General features: G+C 45.4%; 1 protein-coding gene across 14 annotated transcripts in view; it reads left to right on the forward strand.

Moving 5' to 3' along the window:
- Positions 1-24,049, forward strand: part of WWOX (WW domain containing oxidoreductase) — a 1,143,691-nt gene that overhangs the window by 640,317 nt on the left and 479,325 nt on the right. For 9 of the 14 annotated variants that reach the window (XR_013530200.1, XR_013530201.1, XR_013530202.1 and 6 more), the window contains one exon: positions 1-24,049. This exon is cut by the window's right edge and continues 19,482 nt beyond it. The exons of 3 other annotated variants lie outside the window; for them this stretch is intronic. The gene's annotated coding sequence lies outside the window, so the exon portion shown is untranslated. 2 more of the 14 variants (XR_013530195.1, XR_008478139.2) reach the window with 1 other exon arrangement.

The following is a 24,049-nucleotide window of genomic DNA, read 5'->3' on the forward strand; positions in this document are numbered from 1 at the left end:
ACTCCACCAGTAAGACTTAAAGCCCACTGTGATTTGTCTGATAGACTTGAAGATTATGTGCGTGTGTGTGAGACGAGAGAATCTTAACAATCATCTGAACATGACAGGTAGATAGTTCTTTCTAAATTATTTTCTTTCTTCTCACAGGAAATTTTGTTTGCCAATGGTCATATCTGTTAACATAAAAACTTAAAGCTTATACCTTGTTTTGTATTTTTCAGTTTGCAGTTTGCAATGTTTTTTTCCTCCTTTTTCTTCTTCTTCTTTTTTTTTTAATGACATTGTTCTTCTGGAAAAATCCTTAGGAACCAGTTACTCTATCTCAAGATTTTATTTCATAACGTGTCTATGAGAAATAGAGCCAGATGCTTAGAGCCAGATGCAAATATTTCAGACCACCATATTTGGCCTAGGAAACCTGCCAGTGTTTCAGATTCTTGACCCTTGAATTGAATATAAGGCTCTCACTGTATAAGAGAAAACACTTGAGTTTTATGAGTCTGCAAGCTTGGTTTACACTATAAATTTCCACAGTTCTCTGCTTGTCTCTTCTAGAATTTCGGGTTATTCTCAAACTCTATTAAACGAGCAGTGCCCAAATGGCTTCCTCCAAAAGCACATTCGATAATTTCTTGGGGAGAGAATAAGCAGCTGTTTAAACAGGAGCCACAAAGATGCATTAAAATTAATTGGGTCCTAACCAAAAGATAAGTGCCTCCCCCATCCTCAGGATGAAACCAAGAGCTTGTGTCCCTCAGCAGGAGAGCTGGGGGGCGCTGCTCAGGACTGAGCCGGGAGGCTTGTCTTTCAGCCGGTGGATTGACTACTGCCAACTCCTGCATCTTATTAGTCTATAAGATCGCGGTCGTTTATTGGCGATCAATTGTAGATATATATTTATATAAATCTTTTAGCCCAGAATCTCCATAAACTGTTTTTCATGATTTGGGTACCACGTGGGCTATGTCCCACAATTGGCAAGTGCCATAAATATGTTACACCATTATGCTTTCTACGGTATCTTTAATTTGTATGCCCCATGTCTGAGAAAAAACTAGTTTTTCATGATGAAGGTGATGAATGATTTCTTTCCATTATTCTATGTCCCCATTTTCTAATTCAGGCTTTAAAGATACTGTGATACCATTTACATTTCCTGGTTAACTGTATTTAAAAATCTTTATAGTGACAACAATTCTTCTTATTATTATTGTAGGAAGATGTGTCCAGCAGGAGGGTATTCAGCTGTCAGACAGAGTGCTCTCTGAAGTGTTCAGCTATCAGACCGAATACTCTGTCGGTGGTGGCAGGGGGTGGGGGTGGGAATCAGAGTATTGTCCCTTCTCTAGAACCATCAGCAGTAAGTCTAGGGCAGTCTGAGCCACTTACATTAGAAATATTTTTTATTAAGTAGGACATATGCTTTGAAATCTGATTCCTACGTCACTGGCTGTGTGACCATAGAGAAAGAAATTAACCTCCCTGAGCCTCTCTGAAATACTGAGTGACCAATAGCATCCTCACAGAGTTCCTCTGGGAATTGAATGGAGATTATACACACAGGGCCAGGCACATAACAGGAAATTAACCTCCCTGAGCCTCTCTGAAATACTGAGTGACCAATAGCATCCTCACAGAGTTCCTCTGGGAATTGAATGGAGATTATACACACAGGGCCAGGCACATAACAGGAAATTAACCTCCCTGAGCCTCTCTGAAATACTGAGTGACCAATAGCATCCTCACAGAGTTCCTCTGGGAATTGAATGGAGATTATACACACAGGGCCAGGCACATAACAGGAAATTAACCTCCCTGAGCCTCTCTGAAATACTGAGTGACCAATAGCATCCTCACAGAGTTCCTCTGGGAATTGAATGGAGATTATACACACAGGGCCAGGCACATAACAGGAAATTAACCTCCCTGAGCCTCTCTGAAATACTGAGTGACCAATAGCATCCTCACAGAGTTCCTCTGGGAATTGAATGGAGATTATACACACAGGGCCAGGCACATAACAGGAAATTAACCTCCCTGAGCCTCTCTGAAATACTGAGTGACCAATAGCATCCTCACAGAGTTCCTCTGGGAATTGAATGGAGATTATACACACAGGGCCAGGCACATAACAGGAAATTAACCTCCCTGAGCCTCTCTGAAATACTGAGTGACCAATAGCATCCTCACAGAGTTCCTCTGGGAATTGAATGGAGATTATACACACAGGGCCAGGCACATAACAGGAAATTAACCTCCCTGAGCCTCTCTGAAATACTGAGTGACCAATAGCATCCTCACAGAGTTCCTCTGGGAATTGAATGGAGATTATACACACAGGGCCAGGCACATAACAGGAAATTAACCTCCCTGAGCCTCTCTGAAATACTGAGTGACCAATAGCATCCTCACAGAGTTCCTCTGGGAATTGAATGGAGATTATACACACAGGACCAGGCACATAACAGGAAATTAACCTCCCTGAGCCTCTCTGAAATACTGAGTGACCAATAGCATCCTCACAGAGTTCCTCTGGGAATTGAATGGAGATTATACACACAGGGCCAGGCACATAACAGGAAATTAACCTCCCTGAGCCTCTCTGAAATACTGAGTGACCAATAGCATCCTCACAGAGTTCCTCTGGGAATTGAATGGAGATTATACACACAGGGCCAGGCACATAACAGGAAATTAACCTCCCTGAGCCTCTCTGAAATACTGAGTGACCAATAGCATCCTCACAGAGTTCCTCTGGGAATTGAATGGAGATTATACACAGGGCCAGGCACATAACAGGAAATTAACCTCCCTGAGCCTCTCTGAAATACTGAGTGACCAATAGCATCCTCACAGAGTTCCTCTGGGAATTGAATGGAGATTATACACAGGGCCAGGCACATAACAGGAAATTAACCTCCCTGAGCCTCTCTGAAATACTGAGTGACCAATAGCATCCTCACAGAGTTCCTCTGGGAATTGAATGGAGATTATACACACAGGGCCAGGCACATAACAGGAAATTAACCTCCCTGAGCCTCTCTGAAATACTGAGTGACCAATAGCATCCTCACAGAGTTCCTCTGGGAATTGAATGGAGATTACACACACAGGGCCAGGCACATAACAGGAAATTAACCTCCCTGAGCCTCTCTGAAATACTGAGTGACCAATAGCATCCTCACAGAGTTCCTCTGGGAATTGAATGGAGATTATACACAGGGCCAGGCACATAACAGGAAATTAACCTCCCTGAGCCTCTCTGAAATACTGAGTGACCAATAGCATCCTCACAGAGTTCCTCTGGGAATTGAATGGAGATTACACACAGGGCCAGGCACATAACAGGAAATTAACCTCCCTGAGCCTCTCTGAAATACTGAGTGACCAATAGCATCCTCACAGAGTTCCTCTGGGAATTGAATGGAGATTATACACACAGGGCCAGGCACATAACAGGAAATTAACCTCCCTGAGCCTCTCTGAAATACTGAGTGACCAATAGCATCCTCACAGAGTTCCTCTGGGAATTGAATGGAGATTATACACACAGGGCCAGGCACATAACAGGAAATTAACCTCCCTGAGCCTCTCTGAAATACTGAGTGACCAATAGCATCCTCACAGAGTTCCTCTGGGAATTGAATGGAGATTACACACACAGGGCCAGGCACATAACAGGTGCTGCAAAGATACCCTCCCCTCTTCCTGTCCTCCTGCAAAAGAGGCCCTACTTTCTGTCCAGATGAACAGGCAGGTAGAGCAAATGCATCCATGCATAGCAGCTGGAATTGCTGATGACATCACCATCGCAGGAAAGTCAGCTGTGTAACTGTGACTTTCCTTTGCTACTTGTCACCCATTAAGGAGCTATGTGTGCAAACTGTTAAGTTAGCATCGAGCCATTCTTTTTCCCTAGAAGGTGGTGTTTTGAATATTAACACCTTTTTAAATCAAGAAAGTAAGACTTTGATCAGTATTGTATTTTGTTTACGTGCCCTGATTGAGGTCGTGATCATGATATTCTAGTCCCAAAGGAGACGGAGGAAATGACCAGCACATGGCTTACTCCCTCTGCCCCGTAGAGGACCCCAAGGCATGATGACCACACCTCCTGTAGTAGTTACGGTCACTGACTCTGGGGTCAGATGGAGTTGGGGTTCAGTCCTAGCTCTGGCATTTGCTAATCGTCTGATGCAACTTTGGGCAACTTTACCCAAGGCTCTTAGTCTCAGTTTTCTCATCTGTAAAATGGAGATTGCAATATCTAACTTATGGAAATGTTTGAGGATTAAATGATGGGAAAATATCTGAAAAGTGATCACAGGAAATAAACAGCAGTTGTCAAGTGATTGGCATAGTTCCTGTCACATGGGAAGCATCCAGTAAGTAATGGCATCTGTTGTGATTGTGATTGTATTTTATTCCACGGAATTCAGTAAGAGTGCAAAGCAAGGAGTTTTTCTGCCTCTCCAGAAGCTGTAGTATATGTCTGATGACTATGTGGGCCTATCCACCGGTCAGTATAAAGGAAAGACAAAAAAGAGTAGAAGAGGGTTGTAAGTGGAGCACAATTTAAAGAAACTATATATATTTTTCCTCTAAATAAACAAAGGATTAAAAATGATGTGAAGCCAGCAGTTTTTCTGCCTCTCTAGCAGCTGTAGTACATTGGTCAGTATAATGGAAAGACTAACAAGAGTAGAAGAGGGATGTAACTGGAGCATGATTTAAAGCAACTATAGTTCTTTGTTTTTTTTCTCTAAATATCCAAAGGAATAGAAAATGATGTGAAGAGCTGGGCGTGGTGGCTCACACCTGTAATCTCAGCACTTTGGGAGGCCAAGGCAGGAGGATTGCTTGAGCCTAGGAGTTCAAGATCAGCCTGCGCAACATTGTAAAAACCTCATCTCTGCAAAAAGTACACAAGTTAGCTAGATGTGGTGGTTCATGCCTGCTGTACCGCCTCCTTGGGAGGCTGAGGCAGAAAGATTGCTTGAGCCTGGGAGTTTGAGGCCGCAGTGAGCCGTGATCACATGGCTGCATTCCAGCCTGGTTGACAGAGCAAGATTCTGACTAAGAGAAAAAGAAAATGAAGTGAGGAAGCCCAGAATCATGAGTACCTGGACTACACTGCATTAATGCTGAGTAAGTAAAAGTGAAAGCACATCCAGTCAACTGCTGGCCTGCCACTCGTGCAGAATGTTTCCCTCTTACTGTTAGACTTACTTAGCAGCAACAAAACATGTATTTTTTTTCTTGATATTGTAAGTTTATGCCACGGCAACATATTAGAATCACCTGGGAAGCTTTTAAAAATCTCAGCATCATGAAGCATGGTTTCTTGCCTTTGGAGTAAATGTTCATCAACGTGGCTTTTTCCTAAAGAGCCTTCCCCTATGAGATGTAAGGCAGGAGAAGAGTGGGTGACCACAAGATGCCCTCATAGTGCCAGGCTGTGACTGTAACTGGGCTGAAGCCGCAGTGCAAGTCTGCCACCTTATCCTTATCTGCATGTTTCTCTCCTTCCGGCTTCATCTTCTTCTTTCCATGCTTCCCCACCCCGCAACCCCCACACTTTCTCAACCTTGATTCTGAGCCCCCTTTTCTGCCTCTCAGGGATTCTGAGAACATTCTGTAATGCCAGCAAGCTTTCTGCTAACCCGGCCATTGGCTGTCTCTGGGGTCACTGCTGACAGTTTATGACATTCCCACCTCTGCCAAGGTCAAAAATGGAACTTGCTCCTTGTTCTTGTATCAATCAGACTAAGCAGTTGTAACAGATAACGCCCAAATTTCAGTGATTTCACATTTAATCTGTAAGAAATGAGGATTTATTTATAGCCCCAAAGACAGTCTGGGGTGGGTTATTTCAATATCTAGACCTCACCTGCCCAGTGGTTTCACCATCCATCCCCCATGGCCTCCATGCTATCCCCTCATTCAGCCTCAGCAGGAGCAGGAGAGGATGCATGGGACTACGTTTTCTGGGCCAGGACTGGAAGCAGCATACCTCAGGTCCAGCCTCTGTCCCTTGGCAAAAATTCAGGATGTGCAGGATGAGGAGGAAAATGGGAGTAGTGACTACTTAGCCCGTCTTTGACCCCGCCCGATTTGGATCTCACCCTTTCATTTATAACCTATAATTAAATTTTTTTTTTTTTTTTTGAGACAGAGTTTCACTCTTGTTACCCAGGCTGGAGTGCAATGGCACGATCTCACTGCAACCTCCGCCTCCTGGGTTTAAGCACTTCTCCTGCCTCAGCTTCCCGAGTAGCTGGGACTACAGGCACACACCACTATGCCCAGCTAATTTTTGTATTTTTTTTTTAATTTTAATAGAGATAGGGTTTCACCACATTGACCAGGATGGTCTCGATCTCTTGACCTCATGATCCACCCACCCCGGCCTCCCAAAGTGCTGGGATTATAGGCGTGAGCCACCATGCCGGCCACTATAATTAAATCTTTACTGAGTACCTGTCACGGATGGGGTGTCTTCTAGGGTCTCTGGTCACCAGCAACAAACAAAGCCCCATTTGGTAAAATATAGTGGTTGGATGCTATTATCTCTGTGATTAACTTGCATGAAAATGGGAGCGTTTTCATTACCATAACTTTTAGCAGCAACTCCTAAGAATAAGTTTTCTTTCCTTCCTTCATGCATTTCCCCGTTGCAGAACAAGTTAGGTAAATGCCTTTTAGCACATTGCAGCATCATTATGATAAATGGTTAGTTATCGATATTATTATGGTTATCGACATTATTGCAGTCTGTTATTTACAGTCCTTACATTATTTAGGAGGGGAATTCGGAGACACAGACCCACTTATGTGAAGTCCTCTAGTGAAATGACAAAAATCCCCAGAGCTGGGAAAACATTTCCGTGCAATTCCCTCTCAGTTTATTTCAAAATCATCTCATCACCTTTGAGATTGAAGCTCGCACTCTGTAAGCTCTGAATAAATATTACCCAACCATCTCCCGAACCCTCAAGGAGACAGTTTCTAGGGAGCAGTGATTTGATGATTTGATGAAGTTTTGTGTGTGTGTAGAGTTTTTCAGCTGTATCTCTATCCAATTCTTTTCTCTAAGAGTTCTTCAAGGACAATTGTGTTGCTTTGTTTCTTCTTGCATCTCTGGATTCTGAGCACCTAGTAACAATTACAGGCACATAGTAGGGATTTTACAGGTACTTGTCGCATTAACGCACTCTATTTGTGATATGATTTGGCTGTGTCCCCACCCAAGTCCGTCTCTATTAAACATACAGAAATTAGCCAGGTGTGGTGGCAGAAACCTGTAATCCCAGCTGCTCAGGAGGCTGAGGCAGGAGAAACACTTGAACCTGGAAGGCGGAAGTTGCAATGAGCTGAGATCCAGCCTGGCCAATAGAGCAAGACTCCATCACAAAACAAACCAAAACAAAGGAAGCTCCTGATCAGAAGCACCTTTGCTACTCTACTCTGGTCCCGGCGATGTGAAGATGTCACTCTGACCTGCTCGTGGACATGTTTCCCAGCCCACAGCGAGTCCCGATAAAAGCAGAGACCAGAGAGAAAGGAGGGACGCAAGGCCTGGGTCCTCAGTTCCTGTCCCTGGGGGCCCTGGCACTACTGCTCTAGTTCATGAAACATTCCCTTCGATTCTGTAAACTCTCTCTGTTACCTTTCCCTTAAATTCTTCTTTTTAGCTTAAGTCAAGCTTCTTTCAATAACAACAGAAAGAGTTCTGGCTAATAAGTAGTGCTGTGTAGAGGGGACTTGGACTGGGACTAGATTCCATGGGAGATGTCAGCTCCTTGTCTGTCTGGTAGTGTGATGGGGAATGGTAGGGCGCCACCTTCCTGTGCGCCTGCCTTGGTCTACTTCAGTGCTTCTTGAATATTTTTGTGTCATAACTCTAAACTCTTAATAATTATCCAGGACCCACAAAAGAGCATTTGTTTATCTGGGTCATTTTTACTGATATCTATCATACTAGAAATTAAAATAGGAATAATCAAATTCTTTATCAATTCATTTAAAAATAAGAAACCCATCACATGCTAACATAGATCCACCTCTCTCTCTCCCTCCCTCCCTTTTTCCTTCCTCCCTCCCTCTATTCTTTTTTTTCTTCCTTCCGCCTTCCTACCTTTTTTTCCTTAAATTTTTTTGTTTTTTGAAACAGGGTCTCACTCTGTGACCCAAGCTGGAGGGCAGTGGCCCAGTCACAGATCACTGCAGCCTGGACACCTGGGTTCAAGCGATTCTCCTGCCTCAGCCTCCTGAGTAGCTGGGACCCCAGTCACGCGCCACCATACCTAGTTGATTTTTGTATTTTGTGTAGAGACGGGGTCCCACCGTGTTGCCCAGGCTGGTCTCAAACCGAACTCCTGGGCTCAAGTGATTCTTTCACCTTGGCATCCCGAAGTGCTAGGATTATAGGCATGAGCTACCACGCCTGGCCATGGGTAACATTTCTTATAAAATATAACCGTATTTTCAAACAAAGAGGAAAGTGGCATTGTTCTACATTTTTGCTCTCATGCCTGGCTTCCTAGAAGACAGCCAGATTCTCACTTCTGTTCCAGCATTCAGTCTCTTGTGATATCACATGTCATGTGGCCTCTGAAAAACTCCACCGTTGAGTTGTAAAAGACCACAAGTAAGAAGCCAGCTGACACCTTAGCATTCTGATGAAAGGAGTTTTGACCTCACAGAGCTTCTGGAAGGGTCTCGGAGACATCCCTGAGGGTCCCTTGACTGCACTTTGACGGCCACAGGTCTAGGTGGTATGCACAGCCTTTTCCACTTTTCACATCCTATGATTCCAAGAGGGAAAATCATCAGCCTTGTAAAGATAGTTTAGTGTCATTGTGTCCTTGTCTACGCTCAGCTGCTTATATGCTGTGGGACCTTAGGTATGTCCCTTAAACCTTGTATTCCAGTTTCCTCCTTGTAACGTGGAGGTCACAAGAATAACAAACTTGCCTAGATCACCTAATTTAGTCATTCCAACTTTGTGGAGAGGTAGGGGGTTATGATGGACTTTATTTCCTAAGTGAGAAACATTGGCTTTAGTGGGGACGTAGTGGGTTGTAGGGTTGTCCCCCAAAGGATATCCGCCCCCAACCAAAGATATCCCTAAAGACATCCTGTTGAATGTGGTGGCTCATGCTTGTAATCTCAGCTCTTTGGGAGGCCGAAGCAGGTGGATCGCTTGAGCTCAGGAGTTCGAGACCAGTCTGGCCACGGTGAAACCGCATCTCTACAGAAAATACAAAAATTAGCCAGACATGGTGGCGCATGCCTGTAGTCTCAGCTACTTGAGAGGCTGAGGTGGGAGGATTGCTTAAGCCTGGCAGGTTGAGGCTGCAGCGAACTATGATTGCACCACCGCGCTCCAGCCTGGGCGGCAGAGCAAGACCCTGTCTCCCTCCACCCACTAAAAAAAAAGATACGTGCATGACCTAATTCCTGTAACCTGTAGATATGACCTTATTGGGAAAAAATGCCTTTGCAGATATAATCAAGTTAAAGTTATTGAAAGGAAGCATTCCTGGGTTATCTACGTGGTCACTGAATCCAATAACAAGCCTCCTTATGGGAGAAGGGCAGAGGGAGATATGAGGCATACAGAAGAGGAGGAGGCCATGCCGAGGTAAAGGCCGAGGGAGAAGTGACACAGCCTCAAGCTCAGGAATGCCTGGAGCCATCAGGTGCTGGAAGAGACACAGGAAGATCTCTCTCAGGGCCGCTGGAGGAAGCACAGTCCTGCTGCCTCCTTCTTTTGAGACTTCTGACTTCGTAACTGTGAAAGAACAAGTTTCTGTTGTGTGTAGCCAGCCAGTCTGTGGTGATTTGTTCCAGCAGCCATAGCCAACTACCACAAAGGGAGTTTGCTCAAAGTCCCTCAGCTGCCAAGGATCAGAGACAGGATTTGAAGCTACAGTTTTGATTCCTGAGCCTGCTGTGCAGTGCTTCCTCTCTGATCGTGAAAACACTCTTGTCCCAAACCCACCAGATTCTATTTAGGGTTAAACAAGACTACGGATGTAAACAGACACAGTGCAATGCCAGATAGAGAGCAATCCGAGGTCAAAGTTTCCTCCACCCCACTCATCCCTCGAACCCGCCACCTGGTGACGTCATCCCAGTATTACTTCCAGTTGTTTCATATGATAAATAAGAGACTGATATATACATCCTTTAGGTGCATGTGCACTGCTGTTGTTGCTTTATTCCTTACTGTAAATCCTTAAGGAATCATTAGCTTTGGGGAATGAAACTACTTGGGCAAGAATATAAAGTTTTATTTTATTTCAAAACTCTGGTTACATATTGTCAAGTTGCTTTCCAAAGAGTTGTTGATGTCACGGTGATCTTATGAACAAGCTTAGCACCTCAGATTTATTTTCCCATCCTTTTCCCCTCCTTTCCTCTCTCCTTCCCTCTCTGCCTCCTTCATTTTCTTCCCCTTTCCTTCCATCTGGCATTTTCTTATAAGCCACGTGCTGGGATGTACCAGGCACACCAGCTTTGTAACTGAGATGTTTCCTAGGATTCATCATTCACGAGTCCAGGAGAAGTACATATTTTTGTTTGTTTGTTTTTTGAGACAGGGTCTTGCTCAGGCTGGAGTGCAGTGGCACCATCTCAGCTCACTGCGGCCTCAACCTCCTGGGCTCAAAAGATCCACCCACCTCAGTCTCCTGAGTAACTGGGACCACAGGCGCATACCACCACACGTGGCAATTTTTTTTTTAATTTTCAGTAGAGATGAGGTCTTGCTATGTTGCCCAGGCTGATCTCAAAATCCTGGGCTCAAGCGATTCTCCCTCCTCAGCCTCCCACAGTGCTGGGATTACAGATGTAAGCTGCAGACCCAGCCTCAGGAGAAATAAATCTTTTAGGAAAAAAAGTGACGTAATTTTCCCTTGTGGCTCATCACTTGGAATGTGGAGAGTCATTTCCATTAGGGAACCACCAGGAATCTTGGCAACTTAGCAGCCACAGGAGATGCAGAAGCTGAGTAGTGATTTAAAAATTCAGATCACTTTGTTTGTTCCCCTAGAATAACAAATTATCGTGATTAACAAAGTAACTCAACTTGCAGTATCAAATCAACTGCAAAGCAGTTGTCATTGATGTTCCCATAGCACCCGACACGTTATGTTTGGTGTTAATTTAAGAAGATGTTGACTCTATTTGGTGTCATGGATGGGAAATTGCTTGCTTTTGTGTTTTGAGTGAATCTGGTTTGACTGGGCTGTTTAATCCCCAGGAGTCCTGACTCTTCTTGGGTAGCTGAGACTGGCTAATATTTGATTGTCTGTATTAATTAAAGATAGGGCCTCGTACTTGACATGGCAGTGCGATGTGTCCAAGGTTAGACCTGAGGTTAGAATTTGGAGCAAAGAGGCACGCTCACATGAAGCTGCCAGTTCTCTGCTTTTTCAGGTAGAGGCTCAGTGATTTCCGCACCTTTTTATACATTGCGTGACTTCAAAGCTGCACACTAACCCTACGGCTCCTTGGGAAATCTTTCTAGCACTAATCCCTTTGAATCTTCAGTGTTTCAAGATAGACTTGTTACAAAGAAAAGGAATACAAGCCTCTGTTCTTTCTTTTTTCCCTTTGTTATTTCCTTTTTTCTTTCATTCCTTTCTTACCTTCTTTACTTCCTCGTTTATTTGGACGTTTCCAGTTGTGAAGATCAGTACCTCAAAATTCAGAAAAGATGGCGTGAAGCACTTTGCATTCAAGTGCTTGTGTATATGACCAAGCCCCACGGTGATCAGTATTGAAGAAGAGGGAGATAAGGCCGGGGTGCCGAGTGGGCAGTATTTCCCTGTCATGACTCCACTCTGCAGTTGTTTTATAACATGCAACACAAAATCAAGTCTAATGTCATTCCCCAGAGCCAGTTATTATTATTATCATGATTATTATTATCTTTAGAGATAGGGTTTTGCTTTTTACCCCAAGCTGGAGTGCAGTGGTGCTTTCATAGCTCATTGCAGCCTTGAACTCCTGGGCGTGAGTGATCCCCCTGCCTCAGCCATCTGAGTAGTTGGGACTACAGGTACACACCACCATGTGCAGCTAATTTAAAAAAAATGCTATGGAGACAGGGTCTTGCTATGTTGGTGAGAGTAGTTTCAAACTCACATCCTCAAATGATCCTCCTGCTGTGGCCTCCAAAAGTGCTGGGATTACAGGTGTGAGCCCCTAACCTTGAAACTTCAATCTCAGCCTCCCTTACTGACTTACTTAAAACTAATTAGAAAATGGTACAAGTGATGTTGCAGACTTCTGAAGTTAGCTATTAGAAGATGATACAGCTTCCATCTGGTTGCATCTCTCACTCATGGGATACTTGCCCTTGGAATTTCATCACCATACTGTAAGGAAGCTCAATCTAGCTTAGGTGGGAAGACCATGAGAGGTGCACATGGAGAGGAATTGAGCTCTTCAGTCATAATCAGCTTCAATCATCAGGCAGGAAGCGAACAGCTGAGCCCTCAGAAGATTCCAGCTTCTAAACCCTGTGAAGCAGAGGCTGACGTCTCCGGGGTGCCATGGTCAAATTCCTGACCCACAGAATTCATGAACAGCCACAAGTGGTAGATTTGTTCTTCTAAGTCTTGGGGTAATTTGAAAAAGATGTAGTAACTGGACTATGCTCTAATCAATAGTCTTAGCTAAGATTTATCGGAAATGAAACCTGTATGCGTAACTAACCACCTGGATAGATGCAGGAAGATATGAATTCAGTGAAATTTGGCTCCGTTAGTTAAGTTAGATAAAAGTATATAGGTGGAAATTAGGTACTCCTGTCTGGACTATTTTTTTTATTGGTTTGGGGATCTCTGGCAGGTAGAAGGAATTATTTCTGTAACTCTTAGGCAGGGCTTAGAAATAGCTCCCTTAGATTCGACTTCTTTCTTTCTTGAGAATTAGCACTGTGTTTCGCAGGAGTAAAGAAGCGGCATTTATTCTGTCATTACAGCAGTACTGAACTTGAGTAGGTAGCTGTTTTTTCTTTTCATCTTTTCTTTTCTAGTCTTTTCCAGGACCCATTCCTTTACCCCTCGTTGCTTTTATGGTTTTCACATTTTAATAATGTGAAAGCATGTTTCCCAAACTTTCACAATTTTTGTCCCATTTGCTGTGCTGTTATATCATTTGTTTTTAATTGTGTTCATAGCTACTTACCCTTTTATGTACAGCCAGAAGAGTCTAACTACTAAAGTAAATGGAAGAGCAATATCATTTGCCAGAAATACAAAATATCCATCAAAATAAATATAATGCCAACCTGGGCAACATGGCGAGACCACTGTTTCTACAAGAAATAGTAAACGAGCTGGGTGTGCTGGTGTGTGCCTGTAGTCTCAGCTCCTCAGAAGGCCGAGGTGGGAGGATTGCTTGTGCGCAGGAGGCTGAGGCTGCAGTTACTAACAATCACACCTCTGCACTCCAGCCTGGGCAACAGAATGAGACCTGTCTCAAAAAATAACTAACTAGGCCAGGCACAGTGGCTCATACCTGTAATCCCAGCCCTTTGGGAGGCCAAGGCAGGAGGATTACTTGAGCCCAGGAGTTCAAGACCAACCTGGACAACATACAGAGACCTCATCTCTACAAAAAGCAAAACAGCCAGGCATAGAGGCGCACCTGTCATCCCAGCTACTTGGGAGGCTGAGGGAGGAGGACCCTTGGTGCCCATATAGCCAAGGCTTCGGTGAGTCGTGGTCATGCCACTGCACTCCAGCTTGGGTGATAAAGTGAGATGCTGTCTCAAAAAAAAAAAACCCTGAATAAATAAATCATCCATCCATCTTTTCATACACACGTACATAAAATGAAAACTGAAGTGAAAGAGTTGTATGCAATTCTAGTTAAATACTTATAATTTCCAGTGACTGAAATTGGAATGTTGCATGTTAATGACAAGCATCAAAGTGAGACTCCTGTTTTTTTTATAAGTACAAGGATTGCAGTATACCTGAAAAGGGAGTATTTTTTCCCCCATGGGTATCTCGGGAGGGTAGTCTCAGGTATAAGGTTAGGAGTCCTGGATATATCGTCAATATTTACATGCCTGTTTTGTCCCTAACACCTTCCTCATGATCACCCTAATTCGACTATCATCCATGTTTGTTGAGTGAATGAACCTATTTAACCTGTGTATCCTTAAGCCTTAAGGTCTGTGGGTTGACAGTTCTAGTGAAGGGCGCCTTTTCCTTATGTACTTGGGACCTCAGACTTCGGACCTCACTGAACTTGAGGTCAGAGCTGTTTTATGTGTAACTGAAGCCCCAGTGGTTAGTTTCCTGTTTCAACTTGATCTGGTATCAAGGCGCCCACACATTTGATCAGATATCACTCTGGGGTGTCTGTGAGTGTGTTTCTGGATGAGATGAACATTTGCATCAGTCGACTGAGTGAAGCAGATTGCTCTCCCTAAGTGGCTGGGCCTCATCTCATCAGCTGAAGGCCTGAACAGAGCAAATAGTGTGACCCTACTTCAAAGAGTACTCCTTCTGTCTGATGCCTCAAGTAGGGACACCTTTTGTTGCTGTTGTTGGTGGTGAGATAGAGTATGCCTCTGTCGCCCAGGCTGGAGTTCAGCGGCAGAATCTCCACCTGGAGATCTCCACTGGAACCTCCACCTCCTGGGTTTCAGTATTTCTCTTGCCTTAGCCTCCCCAAGTAGCTGGGATTACAGGTGATTGCCATGACCCCTGGCTAATTTTTGTAGTTTGAGTAGAGATGGAGTATTTTGAGTAGGGACCATATTGGCCAAGCTGATCTCAAACTCCTGACCTCAGTTGATCTGCCTGCCTCGGCCTCATAAAGTGCTGGGATTACAGGCATGAGCGACCATGCCCGGCCTGACATTGGTCTTTTCCTGCCTTCAGACTTGAACTAAAACATCAGCTCTTCTTGGGTTTTGAGCTTGCCAGATTTGGACTGAAACTACACGTCAGCTGTTCTGGCTCTCTACCTTGCCTATAGTGGATCTTGAGAGTTTTTCTTATTTTATCTATCTGTCAATCCATTGGTCATCAGGTTCTCCAGAGAATCAGAACCAATAAGAGATGAAATGTATATATATGGCCTCTGTTGACTGAAACTTGTGTGTGTGTGTGTGTGTGTGTGTGTGTGTATACACATATATACAAAAATCTTAAAAAATTCAAAAATTAGATGAGGTGGCATTTGTGTGTGGAGGGGGGGTGTACTATATATATATAAAAGAATGTGGTTCTGATTATCTGCGGAACCCTGACTAATACAGAGGCAAGATCCTGTTTTGACGTGCTTAACTCTAAGAGTCATGCCGATGTCAAGTCAGAGTGTTCCCATTTTATACTCAGCCATACAGGTGCTCAGAGTGCACCTGCACAAGTCAGCTTTTCGTGTCTGCAGGTACGGGCCTGCCCTGTACATGAGGAGAGAGCAGACCGTTCCTTTCCCTGCTCCTGGCCTCTTCAGCTTCTCCTGGAGTCACCATGGCCACCATGATGCCTGGCTCAAGAGTAGCTCTATGTGATGATGGCACCAAGGGTCTTTAACTTAAGAATATTGTTGACTGAAGGCCGAGACACCTACACCCCTGCCCCTGCCTTGCTTTATGTGCAGAATCTGGTCAAGGCTTTGTGAATCATAAGATGCTCCACACCTTTCTGTTCCCTGGATATAATCTATGCAAGTGACTTTCCTGCAACTGGGCCAGGGATCTGAGTCCCTTCTGGTCTACCCAGGAGCCCTATATCCAGCGTTTTCTTTCTCTCACCTCCGAATAGGTGGGTCTTCACAATTCAGCTGTGGGAGAACTGTGGGAGAACTAGTATACCACCTCAAGCCATTCTGGCCTCTGTCGACTGTCTGAACTCTGTGTTTTTGTTGAGTGAGCCAGACCAGAGATGGAGACAGGGATTTGGCCTCCCTTACTGTATCAAGGGAAGGTTTTTGGAAGAAATGTGTGACAGGTGAGGAAAACAACATAGGAAAGGAGACAGAAGTCATAGGAAAGCAGACAGAAGTCACAGGAAAGCAGACAGACATCATAGGAAAGCAGACAGAAGTCTGGCTTCAGCTTTATCTTTGAAGGGGCTCTGAAATAAAAATCATGCCTCACACTTGCCCTGTATGAGGCCAGAAGGCTCGGCTGTGGTACTGTCATGTCAGGCACACATAGGCTATCTCCATGGGGGCTGTATCTTGCCAGGTGTCTTGGTAAAGGTGCACAAGGATGCCAGCAGAAGGAAATTTTCCAAAGAAGGTCACAAAAGCTAGGAAATGGCACAGTGGCTCCTAAAAGTAGATCTGACCCAGATACCAACAGCTGCTGCTTCCCAAAGTCATCTTTGTTCTGTCCTGACCACCAGTGGTGTCTCATACTCTCACATGTGACAACAGACACATCTTCAAATTCATGAGTATCCATAGCACACAATGTTTTCCCTCCCCTCCCCCTCCCCCATCCTCTCCCTCTCCCCTCCCTTCCCCTCTGCTCTCCCTCCCCCGTCCTCTCCCTCTCCCCTCCCTTCCCCTCCTTTCCCCTCTCCTCCCCTCTCCTGATGGAGTATCACTGTTACCTGGGCTGGAGTGCAAGCCAAGAATGTTGCTGGCTTAAGACCAACTCACCCACTGCAAACTCCGCCTTTCATATTCAAGCGATTTTCCTGCCTTAACCTCCCTAATAGCTGGGATTACAAGCACCCGCCACCACACCCATCTAATTTTTTTTTTTTTTTTTTTTTTTAGAGATGGGGTTTTACCATGTTGATCAGGCTGGTCTCAAACTTCCAACCTCAGATGATCCTCCCACCTCAGCCTCCCAAAGTGCTGGGATTATAGGCGTGAGCCACCACACCTGGCCTAGTGTGTGTGTGTGTGTGTGTGTGTGTGTGTGTGTGTGAGGTTTTGGGGGAGCAGGTGGTGTTTGGTTACATGGCTAGGCTCTTTAGTGATGATTTCTGAGATTTGGTGCATCTGTGACCTGAGCAGCAGTGTACACTGTACCCATTGTGTGTCCTTTATTACTCACCCTTCCTCCAGAGTCCCTGAAGTCCACTGTATCATTTGTATGTCTTGTCATCCTCATAGCTTAGCTACCAGTTTACAGGGTCATATTAAAAGGAAAAGGGGACCAGGTGCTGTGGCTCACACCTGTAATCCCAGCACTTTGGGAGGCCAAGGCGGGTGGATCATGACCTCAAGAGATCAAGACCATCCTGGCCAACATGGTGAAGTCCTGTCTCTACTAAAAACACAAAAATTAGCTGGGTGTGGTGGCGCACGCCTGTAGTCCCAGCTACTGGGAGGCTGAGGCAGGAGAATCACTTGAACCCCGGAGGTGGAGGTTGCAGTGAGCCTGGTTCCCGCCACTGCACTCCAGCCTGGTTACAGAGTGAGTCTCCATTTCAGAAAGAGAAAAAGTAAATCTAGGCATCATAAATGACGTCCTGGTTCTTTGATGAGTCCCATTTTTTTCTTCCCCTCCTGATTTCCCTCTGGCAGAAACTTGTACAGCATGTTTGCAGAAAAAATGTCTGTCAACACTAGAGTACGTCCTGCGTGGTTTGTCCCTGGGCCACTCTGTTTCCTCACCTGTTTCTTCCAAAGGCCATGAGTTCACAGTCACTGATTTCCCTCTATCAATATTTATTGTTTTAATCCATTTCCCCCATCCCAAGAGAAAGGCACTGACGTGATTCTGTGAGTTCTAAAATAACAGGGGCTTCGCTGGCAGAGCCCGGCTGGCTTCTGTGGCCTTAAGCAACTCAAGGTGGGCTCCTAAGTGGCGGCTGCCAACTGCTAGAAACTTAGAGGTTCTAATCATGTCTTCCTGAAAAACCGTTCTATTAGGTTAAAGTGATGTTTTTCAAGCCCTTGTGTGTGTCTGGCTCATCAAAGTTCAGAAGGTTGTCATGGAGAGGAGACTGCAGTCATTGTAAGATTTCAGGACCTGCTAAAGTTGAGTAGATCATTTTTCCCCTTTCTAAGATTATATATTAGGTGTACTCTTGTCTCTGGGTGGAACTGAGTCATCATGATGATTGCTTTTTCAGTATGGTAATAATTAGACATAAAATCAGTATTGATGTGTAATGTGCCATTTGAAGATTCTCCCCTGTGTATGACTCTGGGTTTTAAAAATGAAAATCTGGATTCAGTTGGCCAATGAAGTGTCACGATATAAAAAGAGAATTTTGAAATAATGAGACTTCCACTGCTTTGGGACTATTGGCATACTAAAATACAAATATATCTGTATTTTTCTCACTTTCGTTAGATGAGTGCGTGTTTGCTCAAAACAACTGCTGGATGGTCTAGCCCCTGAACAACCGTTTATATTTTTATTATGCTTCTTAAAGCATCCTCACTTCCTTGATCACATTTGCTTCTCCTGGCTGGGATGTGCAGGGGTGGGTCAGGGACGTGATGTACAGAGACATGAATGTGCCCCGAGGCTGCAGCTGGGTAGACCAGGGCTGTGCGACCCTAGAGCCAGTGCCCTGACTGCAAAGCCACACTGTCCTAGCCCTAATATTAAGAGGTAGGAGGTGGATAGAGATTGTCCCTTAAGCCATGTCTCATTCTTCCTATTTTTGTACCCATTAGAGTAGTGCCGATTCTCTGCCCTTATTACTGGGGCCTCCTAAATGCCACTTCTTATGCTGCCACTGTAGTCCTGGTCCTAGGAAGATATAGGTGATGAGATAGAATTCAACAACTGGAAGTCGTGGTTTCCTGGTTGGATATACTTTATCTGTCACCTGAACAAAGTACAGGGTTCCGTACTGTGTCCCATAGCTGAAAGTCACAGGAAGCTTGCAGCAGGCCGATGGGAGCCTCTGAGCAACTTCTGCATCACACTGTGACCTCCCCAGAGCCAGGCCTCTGATTTTTCCTCTGCAGAGGAAATTCTTAAGTACCTGGCAGAAATTGCGTTTGCAGATGAAAGTGTGAGCCTCAAGGCCATGCTCTTGGTGGTTCCTGGATGTTTGCTCTGCTTGGTCAAAGCAAGGTGGTGATCTTGGGTTTTGGTGACAAGACTTTCCCAGCACTTGCTGGAGGGTATTAGGATCAGGTTTAGCTAACAGTTTTCGAGACACTTAACAGTGATTGGATGTCACATGCTTTCAGAAGGCAAACTCCTCATCTTTGCTTCCTCCAAGCTCTAGGAAAGGATTGTGGAAAGGGTTGGGGGACAACAGGCTGGTGAGAAGAGGGCTGGGCTGGGTTTAAAGAAATTCTGGCTGGGCGTGGTGGCTCATGCCTGTAATCTCAGCACTTTGGGAGGCTGAGGCGGGTGAATAACGAGGACGAGAGATTGAGACCATCCTGGCCAACATGGTGAAACCCCATCGCTACCTAAAATACGAAAATTAGCTGGGTGTAGTGGTGCATGCCTGTGGTCCCAGCTACTCAGGAGGCTGAGGGAGAACAATCACTTGAACCTGAGAGGTGGAGGTTGCGGTGAGCCAAGATCGCACCACTGTACTCCAGCCTAGTGACAGAATGAGACTCCATCTAAAAATAAAGAAATTCCTTGGCCAGGCACAGTGGCTCACTCCTTGAATCTCAGCACTTTGGGAGGCGGAGGCAGGTGGATCACCTGAGGTCAGGAGTTCAAGACCAGCCTGGCCAACATGGAGCAACCCCATCTCTACTAAAAATACAAAAATTAGCCGGCCATCATGGCACATGCCTGTAATTCCAGCTACTCAGGAGGCTGAGGCAGGAGAATCACTTGAGCCTGGGAGGTGGAGGTTGCAGTGAGCCAGGATTGCACTACTGCACTCCTGCCTGGGCAACAGGGTGAGACTCTGTCTCAAAAAAAAAAAAAAAAATTCCTTATTATGGAAATATGTTTTGGAATAATTTGGGTCAGTAAAATAGAGAATTGTGCATTTATTATTGTTAGAATGCACACAGTAAACTTACTGTCACCAGATCATCTCAGCAATGGAGACATTATCTCAGGAGTCAAGCCTGGAGGTGCGCTTTCCCCAGTCACCACATTTTACCACCTAATTGACCCTACTGTGGCCACCTTTGTCACCTGCCCCACTTTGGTCCCATTCCTGCATTTGCCCCCATGCCATCTCGTGCTGCTGAGTTTGAAAATAATTGCATCCTCTGAAAACCAGAGAGCAAGCCCCAGCACTATCAGCCTAAATTTGAAGAACTGGGACTCAGGAAGGGCTGGAGTTTTCTGGCGTGCTTACAAAGCTGGTGCGACTCAGTTGGCTCGCCACACTGTCCTTCGTGCTTCTAAGTGAAATTACCCATCAGAGGGGCTGCTGAAAGTTAAGTCAAGCAGCCTCTCCTGAAGCAGAGCAAATGCCGATGTGATTTGTGAAGATGGCTCTGCTAATAGGGTTTGCAGTGTTCTTCAGCTTGGACCTTTGAACCCTCAGCTGACGGCAAGAGAGAGGGAAGACAGCCTTACAAAACCGATTTCTGTTGCCCTCTGGACCACGGGAAGGCCCTGGTTTGGGAGCCAGAATTCAGAGTTCCAGGTGCAGAGCGGGATTCCACAGTGTGTGGTGTGCAGAGAGCACTCATCCTCCAGGCGTAGGGGCGCCGTTTAATTTCTCTTAGTGCTGGAAGGGGACTTGGTGAAATTGACTTGGCAAAAAGGTTAATGTGTTGTTATGGCTGCCAGTTGGCCGATTGAAGCGCGAGTAATTGGGGCAAGGGAAGCATTTAATTTGACACACCGAATGCAGGTCCACCCTGTGGATATCCTGGCTGCAGCAGGTTGTGTGTGTATGTGCACGTACGTGTGTGTCTTAGAGATGTTTTGCTCCTTGTTAACTCCTGTAATAAAGGGAGGTGCTGTTATCATCCTTTTTCTACTCACCAGCCCCCACCTGTATCCCCCAGAGAAAAAACAAGAGTTTATTTTTTCACTGTGTCACATTGCTGGAGAACTGTGTGAACACAAGCCCTTCTCTCACAGGCCACGGTTCTCCTGAGTGGGATGCCCGTTGATGATCCATTAAGGCAGTGGCCAGGGAAAAACAGTCCCTGTCCACCTGGCCACTTGTTTTTGTAAATAAAGTTTGACTGAAACACAGTCATGCCCATTTGTTTAGGAACTGCCTAGTGCTGCTTGCCACTGCAATGGGAGAGTGAGTAGTTGTGACAGAGACCATCTATCCCACAAAGCTTAGAATGTTTATTATAATCCTGAAACAGAAAGCATTTCCTGACTCCTTAGCATTGCCATGTTGACCCAATAAGAATGCAGGTTGCTGGTTGGGCGAGGTGGCTCATGCCTGTAATCCCAGCATTTTGGGAGGTCAAGGTGGGCAGATTACTTGAGGTCAGGAGTTTGAGATCAGCCTGGCCAACCTGGTGAGACCCCATCTCTACTAAAATTATGAAAATCAGCCAGGCATGGTGGCATATGCCTGTAATTCCAGCTACTCGGGAGACTGAGGCAGGAGAATGATTTGAACTGTGGAGGTGGAAGTGGAGGTGGAGGTTGAAGTGAGCCGAGATCGCCACTATACTCTAGCCTGGGTGACAGAGCAAGACTCCATTTCAAAAACAAACAAAAAATCTTGCTGAATACAATGGCTCATGCCTGTAATCCCAGCACTTTGGGAGGGTGAGGCAGGTAGATCACTTGAGGTTGGGAGTTCAAGACCAGCCTGTCCAACATGATGAAACCCTATCTGTACTGAAAATACAGAAATTAGCCAAGGGTAGTGGCAGGCGCCTGTAGTCCCAGCTACTAAGAAGGCTGAGGTAAGAGAGTCACTTGAACTGGGAGGTGGCGGTTGCAGTGAGCTGAGACTGTGCCACTGCACTTTGGCCTGGGCGGCAGAGGAAGACTCGAAGGAAGGTAGGAAGGGAGGGAGGGAAAGAGAGAGAGACACAGAGGAAAAAAAGAGAGAGTGAGAGAAAGATGCTCATGTAAATTTGAATTTTAGATAAGTAATGGATATTTTTTAGCAAAACAATATTTCAAATTTCACTGGACATTCTCTCTGTCTATCTCCCTCCCTCCCTCCCATCCTTTCTTCCCACCCCCGACAATTTCTATATAATTTTAGCCTGGCAACCCTATGACCCCAGCACTAGGATAGGGAAAGAAAAGATAGTAGCCCCTATTTACTTTTATCTTTTATCAACCCATTTAAATGTCTATTTCTTGGAATGTTTTGTAATATTACATGTAGTAGATTGTACATCCTTTGTCAATAAATCAATGTAGAAACACCAGGGTTGGGTGTGCCCAAAACTTATTTTTACTGGTAATGGTCCATGATCAAGGCAATTTGGAGACCACGCAGGGCAGGGAAAACTTGGACTCCTGTGACCTGTCAGGGCTTCAGGGTCCCCTCTGGTGAAGCACGGCAGGAGGACAAAGCCCCACTTGCAGCTTTGGTTCAGGTTAGGTGTTTAAACGCCCTGGCTTCTGTGTCTTCATGTGCAAATAGACATAAGAGCACCTCTGCTGCATACTGTGGGAACGGATTGGAAATGTTTATCTGCAGCATGGACTAGAGCCTCTGGTATGCAGTAAGCACTCTATAAGTGTTCCTTCCTTTGACTTAAATGACAGTCAGTTTCTAGGGAAAACAATGCTCAGCGATCCCCAGCACACCATGAGAATGCTCTCGGCAGCATTGCCCTGGCCTCGCTCGTGACTCACTTGGGGGTTAAGCTGTTTATGGCTGCGGAGTCAGAGCATTCTGCCCTGAGGTTTCAGTTCACATGGCGTTGGGCAACACAGTTTTGTTTTCACTTTGGTTTATCGTGTGAGTTTCCATCCATCAACTCTTTTGTATCTGATGTTCTTGCGAAACTTTTTGGGGATTCACTTGTAATTGTCCAGTGAACAGCCATTGTGACTCTCATGGTAAGAGCCGGGGGCTTCCTGGCATAGGGTACGGTCGAGGAAATGGCCACTTCCTGGGCCTCCCAAAAAGAGGAAGGAGAAGGCCTTGGCTTGTGGAAGAGTAAAAGGGGCCTTGTTAATGTCTCTCAAACATGACACCCCCTCCCCATATACAGTCCAAACCCTTACTCCAGCCTGGAGGTAGGTGTCTGCCGTGTTCATGAACAGGAAGTGAGCCCTATCAGCCCCCGAAGGAAACATCCGTCGCTCTCCTTGGAGGAGACACTTGAGTGTCTTTCTCCGTGTGCCTTTCTATTGAAAGGCAGACAAGTCACTCCCTGATTGATACCAGTTCCCACGGCAAGGTTCAGGCTGGCAGAAAGGGCCACTCTTTCTGCACAGGAGAGCGAAAGCCATCTGATCTTTCTGGATGCGAGGTGACAATGAGGAGATGAAAAGAGCTACAGTGGTCCCCTGTGCCCCTCAGAGGCCAATAACCCCTCATTTGCCATCATAGAAAAAAGATGGTGTTTTCTGCCATTTGTTTCTTCACTCATTGATTCACAGATAAAATCTTCCCAGAGATCTGCTTCATACTACATTCTGTACTATGCCCAGGGGTTATGAAGACTCAGTGTCTACCCTCAAGAAGCATCATTTAGAGAAGAAATTAGAAAAGTAAGTGAGAGCCAGGTGCGGTGGCTCACACCTGTAATCCCAGAACTTTGGGAGGCCGGTGTGGATGGATCGCAATGTCAGGAGATCAAGACCATCCTGGCCAACATGGTGAAACCCATCTCTACTAAAAACGAAAATATTAGTTGGGCTTGGTGGCAGACGCCTGTAATCACAGCTAATTGAACCTGGGAGGCAGACGCTACAGTGAGCTCAGATGGTGCCACTGCACTCCAGCCTGGGGACAGAACAGGAATCCATCTCAAAAAAATAAAAGAAGGGGGAAAGAAAAGAAAAGGAAGGAAGGAGAATAGGGTCTGGAGACAGGGACTGATTCATGCTGACTTCCTAGAACTAAATCAAAAGGAAAACCCCAGCTTTCCACACCTAAGAAACAAAAGGACCAGGGGTTTCTTCCTCTGCACCCCCTCCCCACTTTCCTGTGTGGCAGATGGAAACTTGAAAGTACCCTTGATTGTTTGCTTTTCACAACCAGTAAGACATTTGCATAGG

This window comes from Callithrix jacchus, chromosome 20, assembly GCF_049354715.1.
Source record: "Callithrix jacchus isolate 240 chromosome 20, calJac240_pri, whole genome shotgun sequence".
Taxonomy (NCBI): domain Eukaryota; kingdom Metazoa; phylum Chordata; class Mammalia; order Primates; family Cebidae; genus Callithrix; species Callithrix jacchus.